The sequence below is a fragment of the Lates calcarifer genome, linkage group LG2, assembly GCF_001640805.2.
Source record: "Lates calcarifer isolate ASB-BC8 linkage group LG2, TLL_Latcal_v3, whole genome shotgun sequence".
Classification (NCBI taxonomy): Eukaryota; Metazoa; Chordata; class Actinopteri; family Centropomidae; genus Lates; species Lates calcarifer.
The window spans coordinates 22,392,364-22,410,431 of NC_066834.1; the positions used below are offsets into that span (position 1 = coordinate 22,392,364).

Below are 18,068 nucleotides of genomic sequence, written 5' to 3' on the forward strand. Positions count from 1 at the left end.
CCTAAACGATGAGGCTTAAAATGCCCCAAGAGCTCCACAAAAACGAGACACACACAGCAAATGTACACTAGTGAGGCACTGTGTGAGGCCAAATCATCCATGCCAACTAGTCTATAGTGAATGACATGAAAGTAAGTGGCCCTAATAAGGTGGATCTTTGCCTCTGTAGGCTCCTGATGCCCATTAGAGGTCTAAACTTGGCTAACAAAGACAAGTGGCCCCAGAAGGACAATAAATACAGTACACTGGTTATCACAGCAGGGACAACCACAACCCTGGATGAGAGAGGAAGGGCAAAGTGCAGAAACTAAGTGTTTGGTGAAACTTTATGTACAAAGACTTAACCTTGTATTGTAAAATTAACATTAAAAACTCCCATTAGAAGAAAAGGGTTGACACACCATTTAAGCATATGAACTAAGCTTAATTATTAACTTGCATGTCAAGAAGAGTTCTACCAGTTGCAACATACTGTACATTATATCAAATCTGGGTAAACATAAACTTTTTCTACTTCACGTGTTTTTGAGCAAGAGCTTGAAAAAGGAAGTTGAAAGAACCTATTACAAATATTCATGGGCTTGACTGAAAAAGGAAATTTGTGAAATATTAAACAGAGCATTGCACACTGTATCTAATGATTCCTGAAGTCTCTGTATATGTATTCAAATCCAAACCTTCTAATTATTCAGAAAGGGAAGCCATGGAAATTCTGACGGGGCTTATCAATGAGAAAAGACATCTTGTTAAGTTAGGAATTCTCTTTGTGTTAGCAAGGTTTCTCTAGTTAATCTGGCACTTTTCTTGATCTGCACCAAGGTAATTGGAATGCGCAGTGAAAATGCCTGGCGTATTGAGCCAGCAGAGAACAATGAAAGAAATGGATATCACAACAGGCGTTAGCTTTCTAATCAATTCTCTAACTTACTGTTCAAAAGTAGGCTTGTACTTTTTTAATGAGGACGCAGGGGGTGAATCTTTCTGGCTCCACTAACATGGCAGATTACAGCTCCAATTAAGTAAACTTTCACTTACACATCAAGTAGACTTATCTCTTTGTTGTGGAAACCTTGTTTGTTGTTGGTTTTCCAGACAAAAACCAACAAATGTTGACTAGAACACCTATATCCATCAAACAGTTGAAAATGTAGCACAGCGAGAAACTGAGACACGGCAAAGATCACATCTTAAAGTTTGCTTGACTGTGTGGGTTAATGTGGTTTCTCTGCCTGTGTGTGTGTGTGTGTGTGTGTGTGTGTGCGTGTGTGCGCGTGTATGCACGTGTGAATCTATGTGCTGGAATATGTGTGTGCATGCTCATTTATCTAACCAAGTGAGTAAATGTGTGTTATCCAGTCATCACACCCCCAGTGCCCTGGCATTAAGCAGAAGGAGGGGTGAGAGGTCAGGTCAGGGGCAGCCACGACCTCACCGTCTCCACGGCACAGTGTCATCCTTTGGGCAAGGCAAACAAACAGGCCTGGCCCCCGGGCAAGGTGGGCTCAGCAGGGTGGCACTGCCAGGTCAGGGTATAGCCTGGGACAGGACAGGATGGGATGGCAGCCTCTGATAGATGCTGCTCATTATTTTCACCCCAGAAAACTGGGACAATTACAAACAGAGAGATGCCATGGCAACTGGGGTATGAGGTCACAGGCTGAGGGCTTTTCATCCCAGCTGACCCAGCCACGTTTGTCAACTCAGCCACATAGGAGTGCACACACATGCACACAAACACACAAGTACACACACATTTCACTGACCAACAAACTTTTCTGGGCTAGGTATCATAACAGTCACAGTATCTAAGTTCAACCTTATGTGTGATAAGCACAATAAACTTTTAACCAGTTAATAACAGGCAGGAAAACAGGACGTTGAAACAAATAGTGACACTTCCCTTTACTATCTGACCTATCAGGACATTGTGAAAATACTAACATTTTTACATTGAGGCAACATTAAGGCCTAAAGAGGAGCTATTAATTTATTCTTTTTTTTAATTATGTACATAGTAACATTAGAGTTTTTAACAGGGTCCAAATGAAAGCATTCCCAAAGGCTCAAGTGAACTTGTTCTGAACTTATCACAAAACCTCAGTATCTTCATCACCTGAAAATCCCCCAAATCCCAAATGTAACTAAGTCAAGAAACTGAATATTTCCACTCCTTTTTGGTGATTTTTTTATGACCTGCATATTTTCCCAGGTTGTTTTGTATAATTTAAAGAGACTGTAAGGGAATGAGGGGTGTGTGTCATGATGTCTCTCTGAACTACCTATATTTACTACTGAAAGTGAATTCTTTATGAGAGCACAGATATCAAAGACAGCGGGATCAAAGAGGATTTAATAAGCTACCCACTGTTCTACGAAACCTGAACTTTCATGTCATGTATTTTCCTTGGTTTCTTCATTTTGGGCTTTGGGCCAAGAAACTGACACTAAAGGCAAACGTGTAGTCACATTGTCATTCTCTATTCCTTTAATTTGTTAGTCTGTATACCTTGTAGCAGAGAATGTCCCAGTAGCTGGCAAGTACTGATTTTTTAAACAGTGTCAGTTTTGTACACCACAGCAGCTATCTGCTCCTCTTGTAGCATTATTTGGTACATGTTTCCTTTGCTTTTAGCTAAGGGTATTAATAGTCTCTTCATGCGTGTGTGGGTACATCTCGTTACAAAAAGTTGATGTGGAATAATTGCTGTTGTAACACTGATTCTAAATTTCAGATTTGTTTGATTAAGGTCTGTGTAACCTCAAAAGATGTGTTGGAATGGCATGTTGTAATAGTAAAATAGTGCAAATAATAAAAATATGCACTAAATTAAAACTACTCATAAGGTCGTTGGATAGCAACATTGTTCTTAAAAAAACAGGTCGACATTTAAGGAAGTACACTTACTTGCTTTTTTGCCAAGAATTAGATTAGAGGTTTGAAGGGCGCAGTAACTTCCTGGATTTTTGTCGACATCACAAGGTTGCCAGTCGCTGCACCTGGCCAAGAAATAGTCAAGTACACATCCTGTGTCAAACTATTCCTTTATCTGGGTAGTCAGTTAATCATATCTTTGTGCTAATACTGGGTTAGGCCCTTGCATATTCATAGCTTCCATTATGACATTTGAAGACCACAGCTTCCTACACAGACCTTTCCAAAGGGCAGCAACAGGTTTACTTGTATGTTTTAAAGTCCTTACATTCTGTAAGCAAAAGTGCCTCACTGTGCTGCAACTTTGATGCTGGAGTTACATCCTGACAATGTGTCACAAGTTAGTGTTAAACTCTACAATAAATGGGGTGTTTCCAGTGATTATATAATAATGAATAGGGTAGGAAGTAGGAAACAGATGGACATAAGGGTCCATACTTATTTTAGGTGTAGATGGTAAAACTCCCACAGATGCATAAAATGATGACTGTGAGCTGTTCAAGATAGATGTTAAAACCTATACCAACAGTATCTAATCTATGTGAAAAGATACAAGCTAAACCTATATTTGCCTAATGGTTACTTAGGATATGGTTAAAAAGAGGTGAAGAGAGAAGAAGAAAAGATTATATTTTATTTAAATAACAGTAGTCTGCATAGCATTGTTATGGAAAGAAGGGTTTGTAATTCAGCTGTGTATTCATGACTTATGATTAGGATATCCACGACTAAGGACCACAGAACTGTACCTGCAATAACATCCAATTATCTTTTGTTATTATTTAAGACACTTTATATTCTCACTGTAATTCGCTGTGCACCACACTATTACAGTGATCGCAGTATTGTGGCTTAGTAGAACTGGTTTATTTATGGTTATTTTATGCGGGTTTAAAAGCTGTCAGCACCACACTAAACAGTTCCCTTCTTTAAGCTTAAATAACAGAAGTAGTGCTTGCCTTTGTCAGCACTGTATTAAGGAAATCTGATTGAAACCACAGTAGATGAAGTGGATAAAGGAAGAGGATCACATAGAAATAGAAGATATTGCTGTAGGGTGCAAAGGTACACCGGTTTCTTTCCTAATGAATTTGCATTAAAAACAATTATTAAAAACTATTAAAAACAAGTGTACATCACATTTACAATATATTTACCAGCATGCCATCATTCTACATAAATCTAAGCCAGAACAGATCCTTTTCTAGGCTAGTATAGCTTTTCAGTATAAAGCTTCCTTGAAAAGCATCTGATGGCCAAAACCCCTTCTTATACCAAATCCAGTATACAGAGAAAATACAGCTCCGCCCTGGATGCTACACCCTAACTCTAATCTTCTGGATCCTATGAGGCGATGGTCCCCTGTGGAGGAACCTCACAAGACCCTCTGATGTCATTGGCTGCTGTGGTGATATGTATTCACTGCCCTCCTCCCCAGAGAATTACAGCTGCTCACTGTACCAATGTGTATGTCAACTCATGTCTTGGGGTATTGACACATTGCTGTTGTACTGCAGTGCACAGTGCCTACTGTATCCATCAATACTTTGAGAATACATTGCATGAATGAAGTATCATGCAATACAGCAGTTCAATACCGCAGAGTAAATTCACAGAGGTGAATTGTGTACAGCATGTGATGAATTTAGCATACAAAAGTGCAGCTGAAGTTGTGCTAAGAAGCCTGCCTGCTGTGAATACACAACCTGCTTCGAGAGCACAAAATGCAAATGTTTTCAACAAAGGACTCACACACAAACATGCTGTGTGTCAGCTCCATGCAGTCTGTATGCTTTCCTTTTTCTAAACAGCATCCAGTATCTACCTGATTTGAAATGTATTAGCCAATTACATGGTAGCTGTCCAATATATGCAGAATACATTGGAATACGATCCTGTAGCCAGCCTAGACAGCAAGCTGGCTGGTTGCATGGGTGATTAACATTTAATGTTAATGGTAGGCTTATGTTCAGGGCAAATGCACTGGGGTTAAGTAATGATAATAGCAGAGTTGGCCACACCACATCTGTAATAATGCTGTCTGCAAAGCGTGATGTGATGATTGTGAAATTACTACTCTCTGCAGCATTTACTGAACAGTCAAACAAGCAGTTTTACTGTCAAGCAACCCGGTCACAAAGGCATACATAATCACACACATCAGAGAGACAGACAGACACACACACACACACAGAGACACACACAGGCATCGCTCACAGACTTACATATATAGTCACAAGGAAATGTAATTCAGTGCTCCTTGGTATGAATGAATGAATGAAAAATGAGTTTAAATGATGTTACAGAAAAACAAACATTGAGAAAAGGGGGGATTCAGTATTCCTAGAAATGAAAAATGAGTGAAATTTACATGATGCTATTATAGTTTTAGGACAATGCTGAATTTAGTTTGAATCACTGAAGTGGTGTTTCCATTCAAGGATGATCAGACATGGTCTTCATTTATTAAGCTGTGTTTACTGAGACGATGAAACAACATCATCAATCATTCTTAAAGACTAGTGCTCCGATGGGGAGAATTAGAATGCATTACAGATGTCACGCATCATCAAGCTAAACATCTCATTTCCACCTCGCTGTGCGCTGTGTCTGCTCTGTGTCTGGGGCATGGATCTTGTTCTGTCTGTGGAGCATTTGTGTGTGTGTCTGTGTTTGTCTCTGTGTGTTTACGGTTAAGTGCTCTTGTGGCCATTCTCCCTGGGGCAAGGTATCCATCACCGTCCAAGCAGTTTTTGACTGGGCACAGCTTAGGCCCTCGAGCCTGCTCTGGTCCCCTGAATATCTCCCCTGGGGTCCCTCTATGTCAGGGGATACCACCTGCACCAAACACACACACACTTGCACACACACGCTAATACAAATCACTGTGACCCTAACACTCTTCTAATGCCCTCATTAGGTGATTAGTCCCAGAGGCGGGACTAAACTAACATTACCTACTTCCAATACCCAGCTTTGCCCCTGGGGCTAATGGTGGAGTCAGGTGGGGCTACAATACACACAAACAGACAACAGGGTGAAATTCATAAATTTTACTTGCCCTCTCAAAGTGTTTCACTATGACTATGATGCATGAATTGAGGTCAGCTCTCGATACTTACTTTAATAGCCAATACAAACGGAAAGTGATTATTTTATTGAGAAATATTAGGCATATAAGTTTCTTCTTTTTGTTGTGCAAGCAACATTGTTGAATTGTCAAACAATTGTCATTATTGAAACCAATTCACAGTAGCAAGACATGCAAGCTGGGCAAAAAGCACAACAGCTCTTTTTTTTTTGGTTACATGAGTTCATTTTTTTTCTTCTTGTTTTTCATTTATTTAACATAAGTATTTGTTTCCCCTGGCACCCGGGTGCATAATAAATACTGCAATGCAAATCTCTAAGCAGAAGTGCAGTGTCTTACAAGTGGATCACAGCTAAAGAAACCAAAAATAATTTTTAAGAGGCGTTTAAAGAGATATTTCTTTGGTGCAGAAATCTGTCAAGATCAAGTCTTAATGTGAAGAACAATATTATGGGAGTGTAACAGTAAGCTATGAACTAATTTCCCTGAGTGTATGTGGGTCTGTTTGTTTACATGTGTCCACTTGCATGCATTTATGTGGTTGTGCAGGAGGAGTGGTTTCACGATCCATCACCCTCCATATTTATTAATTCATCCAGCATTCCTCCAGTCTGGTGCGTCTAACGACAATGAACTGCAGAAACCCGCCACAAATGCCTCACCAGGAATATTAAAGTCAGTGGCTTTGCTGTCATAATTAACTATGAAATATTGATGCCTATAACTTCTTCTGTGGTCCCTGTGAGCAAGCCTTTAAGACAAGCTGGGTAAAGAGGAAACTGTATGTGTCTGTGAGCTCGCGAACCTGAGTCACCAATGAATAATTGACAGCAACATAATTAGCTTGGTGCTCTATTGTGTTACCACGTTTCCCACACATCCTAGAAGCATGTTCTTCTGTGAAGAAAAATGTCAAACACAGGCACAGAGAGATCTGTGATGTATAATTGAAATGTATTAGAAAAATGCTTTTTTGACCCTGTGTTGCATGTTCAGTGAACAAATACAATGATGAAATAATTATGATAAAATGTAAGTAAGGGTGTTTTTGTTTCTATACCAATCCTTGAGCACGACATGGAGAATCATCTGTAGAAGTGAGTGAGCCTGATGCTTCAGCTTTTACATCTGTGCTGAGTGAAGCGACATTTATCTTAAGACACTGCTGTGACTCATTGTACAAGGTAGAACACAGAGCTGCAGCTTACTTAATGTTTTGAAAGTATAACTTTTAAAAGAATTACAGCAACCCTTCCTGATACAGCATCACCTGAAAAATACCATGGCTATTATAATAATGACAGATAGGACTGCCTAGTACTCTCTAACAGGCAAATTTACAAAAAATCACAAATGAATCACTGGAAGCCGACAAATCCAAAGCTGACTGAGGGCTGTCTGCTCAATACCATCCTCATGCCATGGAATAAAATAATCCCTCTCATCTGCTCAGACTTGTTAACAAAGCTGTCAGCTTGCTTTTACAACCAAACAGGCCTCAGTCAGACCCTCTCTCTGACAGTGGAGAAGGAGCAGACTCTGTGTAATGCTTTAAACAGCAGCAATACTGCCCTCCAATACCAACGCATACACACAGACCCACACACACACCCACCTCCCACTTCCTCTCTCTCTCTCGTGTCGACTAAATGTCAACTCTCCTAACATACAGCCTTGTTTGCAGCCAATGATTACCTCATAGCTAATTAATCCTGATTCAATCAATGTGAACTGCTCAGATATTGTGTGTGTATGTGTGTTTATGCCACTTGTATATGTGTGTATGTGTGAGTGTGTGTGAGAGAGACAGAGTAATCAGAAGGGAGGACCAGTAGGTTAGATGATGATGGATGGCACTCAGTGAGAGGCCTGTTCTAATCAACAGGACCTTTTCCCCGTGGTAGAGGAGGTGGTAGTAGAGAGGATGGGAAAGGCTGATGGACAGCTGAGAGGAGAGAGAGAGTGTGAGAATGAGAGTGAATGAGTGAATGAGTGAGTGAGTGAGTGAGTGAGTGTGTGTGTGTGTGTGTGTGTGTGTGTGTGTGTGTGTGTGTGTGTGTGTGTGTGTGTGTGTGTGTGTGTGTGTTTGGCAGTCTACAGAGCACTCTACATAAGGAGAACAAGAGCAATAAAACATTGTTATGATGTCATATTGGCTAAATCTAACAAAGCTGTGAGAGAAAATCCTGGCAAGAAAAAGTCAAAAAGAGATCAATCACTCTCAATAAAAAACACATTTAGATATGCATGTATACAAGGGAAAATAAACCTGATTTTATCTTTTGACAATCACCCTCAAATTGAACAGGTTGCCAGAGACATTAAGGGAAAGAGACAAAATCGATACACAAAAAAGCCAAAGATGGGGTAAAGCTTTGTTACCCTTTTATGTCCCCATTCAAATAAGAGACAATGTGTCACAGACTTAGTGTTACTTTGGCATGGACACTAAAGACAAGCTCCATTTAATGGCTGCTCTTTTTATAGTCTCCCCTCTGCACTCCACCAAACCAGAAGAGGCCTTGGCATACATCTTATATCAAACAACCAAGACCAGGGGAATTAAAGAAGAAAACATGTTTGTTGTCTCCCTTCTTCTGTTCATTAGCAGCACTCGAGGAATTGTCCCCAGGTAGGCTCTTTTGGGTCGTTTCTGGAGTGACTTTAGAGAAGTTCTACCAATGGCATGTTTAAAAGATCATTTGTAGATATTCAACACAAACAAACCAGCCTCATTTAAAATGTTAAGGCATAGTTTATTTGCAGGGCTTGTTTGCATTTGAGCAAACATGGTGGTGTAAACATGTTATAAATATATGAGTATTCTTATTTATCTGGGATTTTCTAAGATAATTAAAAGTAATTAGTTAACAAGAATTAATAAGTGAGGAAAAAGCTGTCGCCTTGCCACTTTCCAGATGACACTGAAGGAGGATAAAAGCCTGACCCAGATATATTGAAAAAAATCTTTTAACAAACCCCTCTCTGAGAAACAAACTTGTCAAATGTTACTGAGAGATAGACGGTATCTCTCGAAGTGTGAAATATTTATCATTTATCACAGAGGCAAAAGCAAAATGTTGCCAGACCACAAGAAATAATGATTACATGTGATACACTGCTGTATTAATTATAATTGATTTTTAGGTTCAAATATGACACGTGTTGAATTTTTCCCTACAATTCTTATTTAATATTTTGAACAACACAGTGGGGTAGTGGTGTTACCTCACAGCTCTTGCTCTGTGTTGTGACTGGCTCCAGTTTACTCCTACAGTTAAAAAAACTTGCCAGTAAGGTGAAGTGGAGACTATACAGTAGGTGTGAATATGAGTGTGAAATATGTATGTTGTCCGGTTAGCAACCTTCAACCGCTCAAAAAGTACCTTGTCTGTCACCCAGTGCATCGTGGGATACTGTCCAGAACTGAGACAATTATCTGACCTTTATCCTGAAATTCTTATGGATGTTCAGTGTTCAGCAGTGTGACATCCACTTCCTTACCCTTTGGCTGAGTCTGTTGAGCCAAAAACAATCCCTACAATTTTGCAAAACCTCTATATGTGTGCCCTAAATAATGAAATAAAACAAAAGGTACTTTTAAATGCAATATGTTGTATTTTTTTATGTGAAATTACAGCTGTTCTTCTGTACATGTCAGTAATGATGAAACAATGATAATGAATAGAAAATGCCCCAAATCTCAACTGACTGCACTATATTGGAAGTATTCACTTGACAAAATCATCAGTTGAAAAGATCTACTTTAGTATTTAGACAATAAGCAACTGATAAGAGGCCTGAAAAGACAGTCAAAAGACTCATTAAGAAAATCTATAGTTTCCACTCCTCTGATCTTATGAACTAATGAGAATTTTATGTTTCAAGGCCTGTTATAATTATTAACTTCAAGAATCACAATCAATAGTAAGTTTAATGTAATATGTGATTGTGCACATTTGTGGTTTTAATTCATGTTTCCGAAATAAGCTTCTAATATATGAGAAAAAAATCAAAAGCTTAATATAACATAATTTAATCAAAAGCATTTTGTAAGAAATAACTGTTGCGGCTTATGCAGATTGAGACTTCACTCAGACTCATGACTAAACAATGCAGACCTGACTCACACTTGAATAAGTGACTTCTGAGCTTCACTGACATGCTCACTCTATTCTTTGTGCACATTGACGACCACTGGGGTCATCTGCTCGATGTATGATGACACGCAGGGCAACAGCACAGAGCTTCAGGGACTCTAAAATCATATTTTTTGAACCTGTGTTTTTGTGTAACAAACTGTGTTTGGTGAACTTGTCTGTGGTATCACTAGGATCAAAGGCAGTGACACACACTGCCAATGAGCATCAGACTGCCACAATTACCAGAGTCATTAGGTGCAGTAAGGGAAGAACAACGGTAATGTTTCAACACCCAGTCTGCTCCCTCTGGAACAGGAGCTGGAGGTGGTTGATTACACACACACACACACACACACACACACACACACACACACACACCCTATAATTACACAAATAGGCATTCTCCCATACAAACGCACACAAAGATCGACACCCACACAGAGCTATTCTCACATATGCAAGCACACTATAAAACATCCACAGGCTCACTATGAGAGCTGCACAGGTGGTGCCTTGTATGAGGTCTGCACTCCACATCAAAAGGACACCTCTGACATCTCAGATCGCTCACAAATGATGATGCACAGAGATCTTTTGCCACTACAAAGGCAGAACAAAAGAACTGACATGAAAGAGAAGTCAATAAACATAAGGCGTTTAATAAAACATTTTTTCTGCTGAATTCACTACAAAGGTTTTCACTGTTTTTCCCCTCACACGACACAACAAAAAGAAAAAGAACTGTTGAGTCACATGATTGACTGATAAGAGTGGCAACGATCCAGTCATTTTCTGTCAAGATGGGCCTGCCCTGGTTAGAATGTGGAAATTTGAGGGCAAATGAAGGCCACATTGTAGTGTCAGTAAAAAGACATATGTATGAGCACTAAGAGAGGACTGTGGGTAACATTCAAACCCCCATCATGTAAACTCAAATCTCTTTCACTGTAGCTGATACTCTAGTTTTCCACTTTGGTTTACTCTTGCAGTCATGTGCCACATAAAAAGTCCAAGCTGCAAAGACATGCTGTACATACACATATGCAGACACAGTGGCTCACAACTTGTACCAAATATGACCAGTGTTAAAGTACGCAGCACACAGCCTCACACACTGTGCTTCAGTACACACACGGACACACACATACACACAGCAGCAGGAGCAGCTGCACAGAGAGCATGTGCCCAGTGCAGAGGCGGCTGAGTGAGTAGAAGCGGTGGCTTACAGATGTTCAGTGTCCCACAGCAGTTGTTGGAGCTACAGTGAAGTGTCAGCCCAGGAGGATGGAGAGCCGAGGCACAGCGGCATAGAAACAGAATGGAACATGAGGTCACACTCAAAGCCTAGCAGCCCACAGCACCTCAAACTCCTGGCGCTGCCAACAGTCTGTGAGCAAACATCAAGTCAACGCAGGTCAGCATGGGGGGCAAGATGATGAATAGTCTGAATTTCATCATCTCCTCACCAACTTCTCTCCAATGCTTAAAAAGCCAAGATATAGATTGAACAGTGGATAGAAAACTTGACACTTTATTCAATACTGAGTGACTATTTTGTTTTGTAGATCTCTCCTGTGCCAAGTGATTCTTATAGCCAATTATATACAGTAGGTTGGCACACATTTTTGTAGCTGACTTTTTTGTAGCTAATTTAAAAAATGTATTATTTTTTAGTTTGATGATTTGTTCATGGAAAAAAGGGACCAAAATTTTAAATTAACTAAACTTTTTACATCCATGCCAATGCATTAAATATTTACTAAATTTCCAGAAATTTTTTAAATTATGAATAAAATTAACGTGATATCTAGAATGTCCACTGTAAATCTCTGCAAACACTAAGGATTGCTTTAGAGTTGAGTGACAGCAGAATTGCTCCTAACTTAATGGGCAGGCAAAGCTGCATAAATGGTAGTTAACATTAACTCACTGCTTTTCCAGGTGGTCTGTGCCAAGGTGAAAATGGTCCTGGTCATAGGTCAATCTAGTCTTTTTTTGCCTTTTCTCTGATGTGGCACTGTTCAATGCCTGTTGTTTAGACGCCTCTCAACGACTTTCCTGTTTGAGAGGCTGCTTACATTGGTGTGTTCAAGTCTTTCCATGCTGGTTTTGGCCTCAGCTGCCCAAACCCTTACTGCATAAAGTACCCTGAAGACAAACCCAGATGAAACCAATGGGTGATTTCCTATGTGTTTCAACATTCTGAGCACTATTTCAAACAGATGATGCAATATAATTCAAAAGTTCACATCGAAGCTGTTATTTCTGATGTTTAAAATGACTACGCTTGTTCCTGTTTTTCCTTATTTCAAACATATTCACTGGGTGTGCTCAGGCTTTTTCATGTTTGCGTGTGTGCAAATGTATCAGTGGCTGTGTGAGTGTTTGTAAGTCAGTGTGTGCTTAAGCCAACTGAAGGATCACACACACATGGTAGTGTAACATGAATATTCTGCTTTGCGTCTGGCTGCTGTGGTCTCCCTCGGTATGGGGAGCCGTGTAGCTGGAAGTGGGGGTGGTGGTCGGGAAGGGGTACACTCTCTAATGGGCTACCAAGGGACCTGACGCCACTCTCCAGAGACACATGGGACTCCATACATCCGAGCCTGCAGCCTTTGTCAAAATGTACACTTCCTCAGATATTCCTTTTCAAATCTATTAACTCCAAACTCAAATCCACACCCAATTAGGCTAAGCAGGGCAACTTCATAGGAACTGTGTGAGACACATGGCATGAGAAAGTTCTGATGATGCATGTGTATGGGCCAGTGCATGTTTGCTTATTATTATGCTGTGTGAGTGTGAGTCAGTGTAATTTAAATCACAGTTGGTCCCTCAAATAAACTGTGCCCACTTCTAGTAAGAGGTGATTTACATAACTGCTCATCAGGATAATACCACAGAGGTTTATTGAAACAATTAATTACCAAATTAAGAGATACATATATATGTCATGTTAAAGAATTGTCATCAGAGTTATATATTTACATACACCACACAAAGCTTTAAGTGTTTTAATAGAACTGTGAACGGGGGTCTATATTTTCTGTACATTTTTTGGGATAATTTTGATTGCAAATTATGCAGCATAGAGGTGTGGACACACCAGTTTCTCTCCTCTCACTTATACATCTGTGTGCATGTGTGCACAGACAATTGAAGTTGACATGAAGAAAATACTATCAATACTGTAATTACAATAATTATGAGTGTTAATCTAAGGCTGAATGTGTTCTTTGTGTGCATTTGTGTAGGTGCAAGTCTGTGATTGTATTTGAGTGCACATTTGTATCTGTATCAGCATTCGCATGTGTGCTTGTGTGTGTGCTTCACCTATCTCCATGACCACCATGGAAAGCAGTGTGCCTCCTGCCCTCTTTAATCAGAGTAGCACAATGGCGAGGCTAAAGCCGCCTTATCTCTACACAATCAGATTAGAGAGGATTGCTGTTCTGCTAAGCACCACCAAGTAAAGTCCCCCCTCCCCTTTGCCGGATCAAGATGATTTGATTAATAATTCGTGATCATATTATCCTTTAAGAAGCATAAATTGTTTTATTTTTATTTATTTATTTTCCCTTTGTTTCTATGTTTTTTTGTTTTTTTTCCCCACTGTTCCTAAGGCTAAACAGAGATTGAAAGATTATCTTCCCCACCTGAGTAAGTGCCTTCTTCTCCTCCCTCCCACTCTTTATCCCTCAATTCTTTTCTACCCTTCTCTCACTGGTGGTGGTTTGTTGTTAGTTCCGCCAGTGACCAGATGGGGGTGCCATGCCTGCTGCACACAGTGGGGGCCTCCTCCACACCTAATCTCATCAAAATAAACATGCCAGCAGTTGTCAGCTTCTCCAGCAGCGAGAGGCAGGGAGGGAGGGTGCTATAGAAACAGGTCAGGCTAATCATGCATATAATTGCATTTTGACATTTTGGGCTACTGGGACCAGACCTTTGGATATCAGGTTATCCTTGAAGCACTTAAGTGATTAACAAATAAAAATGCAGCTCTGAAACTTAATTAGATATTATGTCTCATCCATGCCTACCGGGTGGGGTTTTGAGGTAGCTGTTGTCAGTGGGTGAGTGAGGGGGTTGCACTGTACTTATTTAAATCAGGAAACATCAAGAGGGGCGGGGGGCAATGTTATTTTATATCTCACCAAAAGACACATCATCATGCAATTTTTTTGTTTCCAAAATTTAACGCTTCCATTTTGGGAATATATTAGTTCTTAAACAAATCCCTTTGTATTCACTGCAGTTGGTGATTAAAGTGTTCCTGATTTACAGTCACCAGAGTGCATGCATGACCCAGGTCGCTATCATATTTAAATGGCAAGAAAGTGAGAGTACTTCATCATTGGCTTGCTTCAACTTCTTGTTTGCTCTTAGGAATAATTACAATTACCCTCCCTTGTGGCACAGATAAAGAAAAGAAACATTTATCCTCTATTTTCATCAAAAAGCTGCTTTGGGCAGTGAGAAGCCTGTGCCTCTCATTCCTTCCCTCTCTCTTCCCTACATCTCTTCCTCCCATACCCAAGAGTAAATTGTTCACATTAGAGAGGTGTAAACAGCCGCGGGTTATCACCATACTGTTCTGCAAAATCAAAATTCAGTAGCAAAGATGAAAAGACCCCAGGGTTAAATTACTCAGCTGGTCTGCAGGAATTATTTTTTCATTACCAATAAACAGCATGGGCAAAATAGAATTAGATGACTATAGGACTGGTTTACTTGACAAAAATGTAGACATTACTGCTGACATAGCATGGAATGAACTGACTGTGAACTCAGCAAACTGTATGGCTTTGTCTTCATATTATGTATCACACCATTGCTTTCAAAAGCAAAAAAAAAAATGTTCCAGTACAGTTTTTGTTTGAGTTTTTTATAGGCTGTATGGCAAAATGACATATACTGTGGTTTCACTGTGGTTAATATTAATTATTAATTTTGACACCAATGACCTCTCACTTGGTGACTGTGAGGATCGATTTTTTTTAATTAGATTTGAGAAAAAATTAGATTTTTTTCAGTATGCTAAAAGTGCCCTCCTGATGCCCTCTAAAACAACATGATCCAAACCAAAGGAAAACAGAAATTTAGAAGAGACTCCACAAATTTTGAACCAAACCCTGCACCCAGATAATGCTAAAAGACTGTGATGTCAGTAGATTGATAGGGTGCTCCCTGCAGTATGACCCAAATGGAGTTCTCACCGGCCAGTGCCTAATCCTCTGTTCACCACTCATTTTATCCCCATGTTGGAACCAGCTCTAGAACATGATTAGCTACTTTTCTGCTTTACTAATTCATGGGCCAACTTAGGCCTCTGAACACTAAGGGCACAATGCATCTCCTGTTCCTGTGTTATCATTCTCTAGTCTATCTGCACTCTGAGTCTTTTTGTGCCCCTAAAACAACAAAATCCCTTGACTTTTCATATTTTACACTTAAAATAGCATTATTCTGTCTTTTCAAGTAGAGCAGATTTCAAAGGTATATTTTAAATAATCCATTTGACAATACACATAATTTTATCAAGACGTTTGAGAAATAACAAAATTCAAGCAACTGTTGTCAGCTACAGCTACAGCCTAAAGTGTCCTTAAATCCATTTACAAGGAACAATGAATTCCAATGTGGCTTTGCCACTGACCACTGGCCACTGGGACCAAGGATAGTGACATTTACTGACAGAAAAATATGATATAGAGCATACAAGCATCACTGACGTTACTGTCTGAACAGCATGATATTAAATGGGAATACATTTTTAAAAATCATAACCACATAATTGTATGTGGAGTTTGAGAGTGGATTTATGAGGCCCTTCAGAGCCACTGCCATTAATCATGAATATATAGCTGACCTCATTCTGGTTTACTACCCCCCCAGGTAAACAAGAAGTTATATGGTGGTTTTATCTTGAGTATCCCCCAAATGAATACAGCTGGACTTTGGATCTCTCTGGATCTTTGTCATAGGCAGATCCTGTCAATGACTGAGTTTGACCAAATACTTTCAGATTCACACTGATTAGCTAAAACAAGATATATTTGTCACTGACTCTGGAGTTGCATTACATGTTGACTGTATCTCCGAGCCCTGATGAAAGATTAATTTAATATATTACATTTTAAGCCTCTTAACAAGACACTGATCTTGAATCCTGCTCTCTGAGCCTATCAATTTGGTATATACGACACTTACTAAATGGCATCTGGGCATGGTAAAGTTCATGAAAAAGACATACGTTTAATTTAAGTCAGGGTCATTGAAGGACAAGTACTTTAAGTATTTCAGCGTGTAAGTATCAGTAGTGTTGAATATGATGTGGACATGTGAGTGGTAGGGCTGTCAAACCCCCCAACCCTGTCCCGTTCAGAGCTCATCATCAGCACAAAGACTGTGATGAAGACATGGCTCACGACAGACGTCCTGGACCATGTCTGTGTTTGTGCCTCTGCTTCAAGGGACAACAAGAGCCGTCAGTCAGAGAGGATAGGCGGGGAAAGGGGAGGGAAGCTAGGGGGGTTGGGGTTGAGGAAATGGGAGCGTGAACGAGGGAGGACTGGGCCTCAGCTGTCTGCTCCGTGCACTCACATATGGCTCGGTGTCCTAGTCGCACTATGTTAAATGACAAAGAGTGCCCTTCCTCTCCATCATCATACAGACAGACACACCTTTACAGACACTTCTCCTCATCTGTAGATATCCACACATGCAGATGTGTACACACACACACCGACCTGTGCGTACGTTTTCAGATACAACCACACATATACAAAAGTATGCACACACAAAAACATGCACAAAGCACATTCACAGGCAGGCATACTCATCTCCTGCATTTTGCATAGGTGACACTTTTCATTATTCAAAGCTTCTTTCTGGGGATGTGGTGTGCACATCGAGAGGCGACATGCACTCTCTCCAAACAAGGTACATCTTAATTATGCATGCCCAGACTACAGGCATTGCATTTTGGTGTGCACTTGTATGTGTGTGTGTGTGTGTGTGTGTGTGTTTATGTACTGTCCATGTATGTGTTTTGTGGTTATTTGCCTAATTTCAAGTGTTTATATGTGGAACATATACATGTGCATGCGTGTGTGTTTGTGTAAGCACGATCAGTGTATCTTTGTGTGTCTCAGGAAGTCAGCAGCTCTCTATGTACTCCTTCACGCACTGATTATAGTACCTTTGTGTACTGTATGTCCTTGCAGGTCCACAAGTGCATATGTACATTTGTGACACGGCCTGTGTTAAAATCCCATATTATCTGTGAACAAGCCACGTTAAGTTCAAAGTATTCATTTCAATAGTGGTACAGTGTGTTGCGTGCGCAGAAAGCTTAAGAAAGCCAGCCTACGTTAGCTAAGCCGATTCAGTGTGAACAGATGAGATGCAGTGTGTCATAAAGGGCTCCCACCTGACCCACCCATCATCAGAGGCAACTTCCGCTGCAAGCCCTCGACAAAACATATTTGTATTGTTGTTGTTTGCTTAGTCTCTTTATCCGCCTGACAGGGTTTCAAACTTGCACATCTCTCCCTGAAGAGACAGCAGTGATGAAACAATTTGAAAGATGGCAGCTCTTGTCGTTCACTCCGCGTTACAGCTCACTGTGAAACACACAAGTAGGCTTTCATTTAGGCGATTACACCAGATTAAAATTTCCATTAATGTTGGGGAGTGCACGTTCCTTTAGAAGAGGCCTCCGCTTTGAGTGTCGACACAACGGCGCATTAGAACAGTGAGCATCACATTAACCAGCAGCACTGGCAGCTCAGAGGTGCAGCAAGACAGGGATTTTCAGCTTGATTGGGTTTTCATCTTGGAGTAAAGGGATGAATTATTTATTTTCAGACTTGAATGTGTGTGTGAGAGGGCATACGGA

At 40.2% G+C, this 18,068-nt stretch overlaps 1 long non-coding RNA gene across 1 annotated transcript in view; it reads right to left on the reverse strand.

The window, feature by feature from the left end:
* The window catches only part of LOC108877041 (uncharacterized), a 67,938-nt gene that overhangs the window by 15,905 nt on the left and 33,965 nt on the right, over positions 1–18,068 (reverse strand). The window contains exon 3 of the long non-coding RNA XR_001960061.2: positions 2,906–2,997. This is a non-coding gene — a long non-coding RNA (uncharacterized LOC108877041). The remainder of the gene's footprint in view (positions 1–2,905; positions 2,998–18,068) is intronic.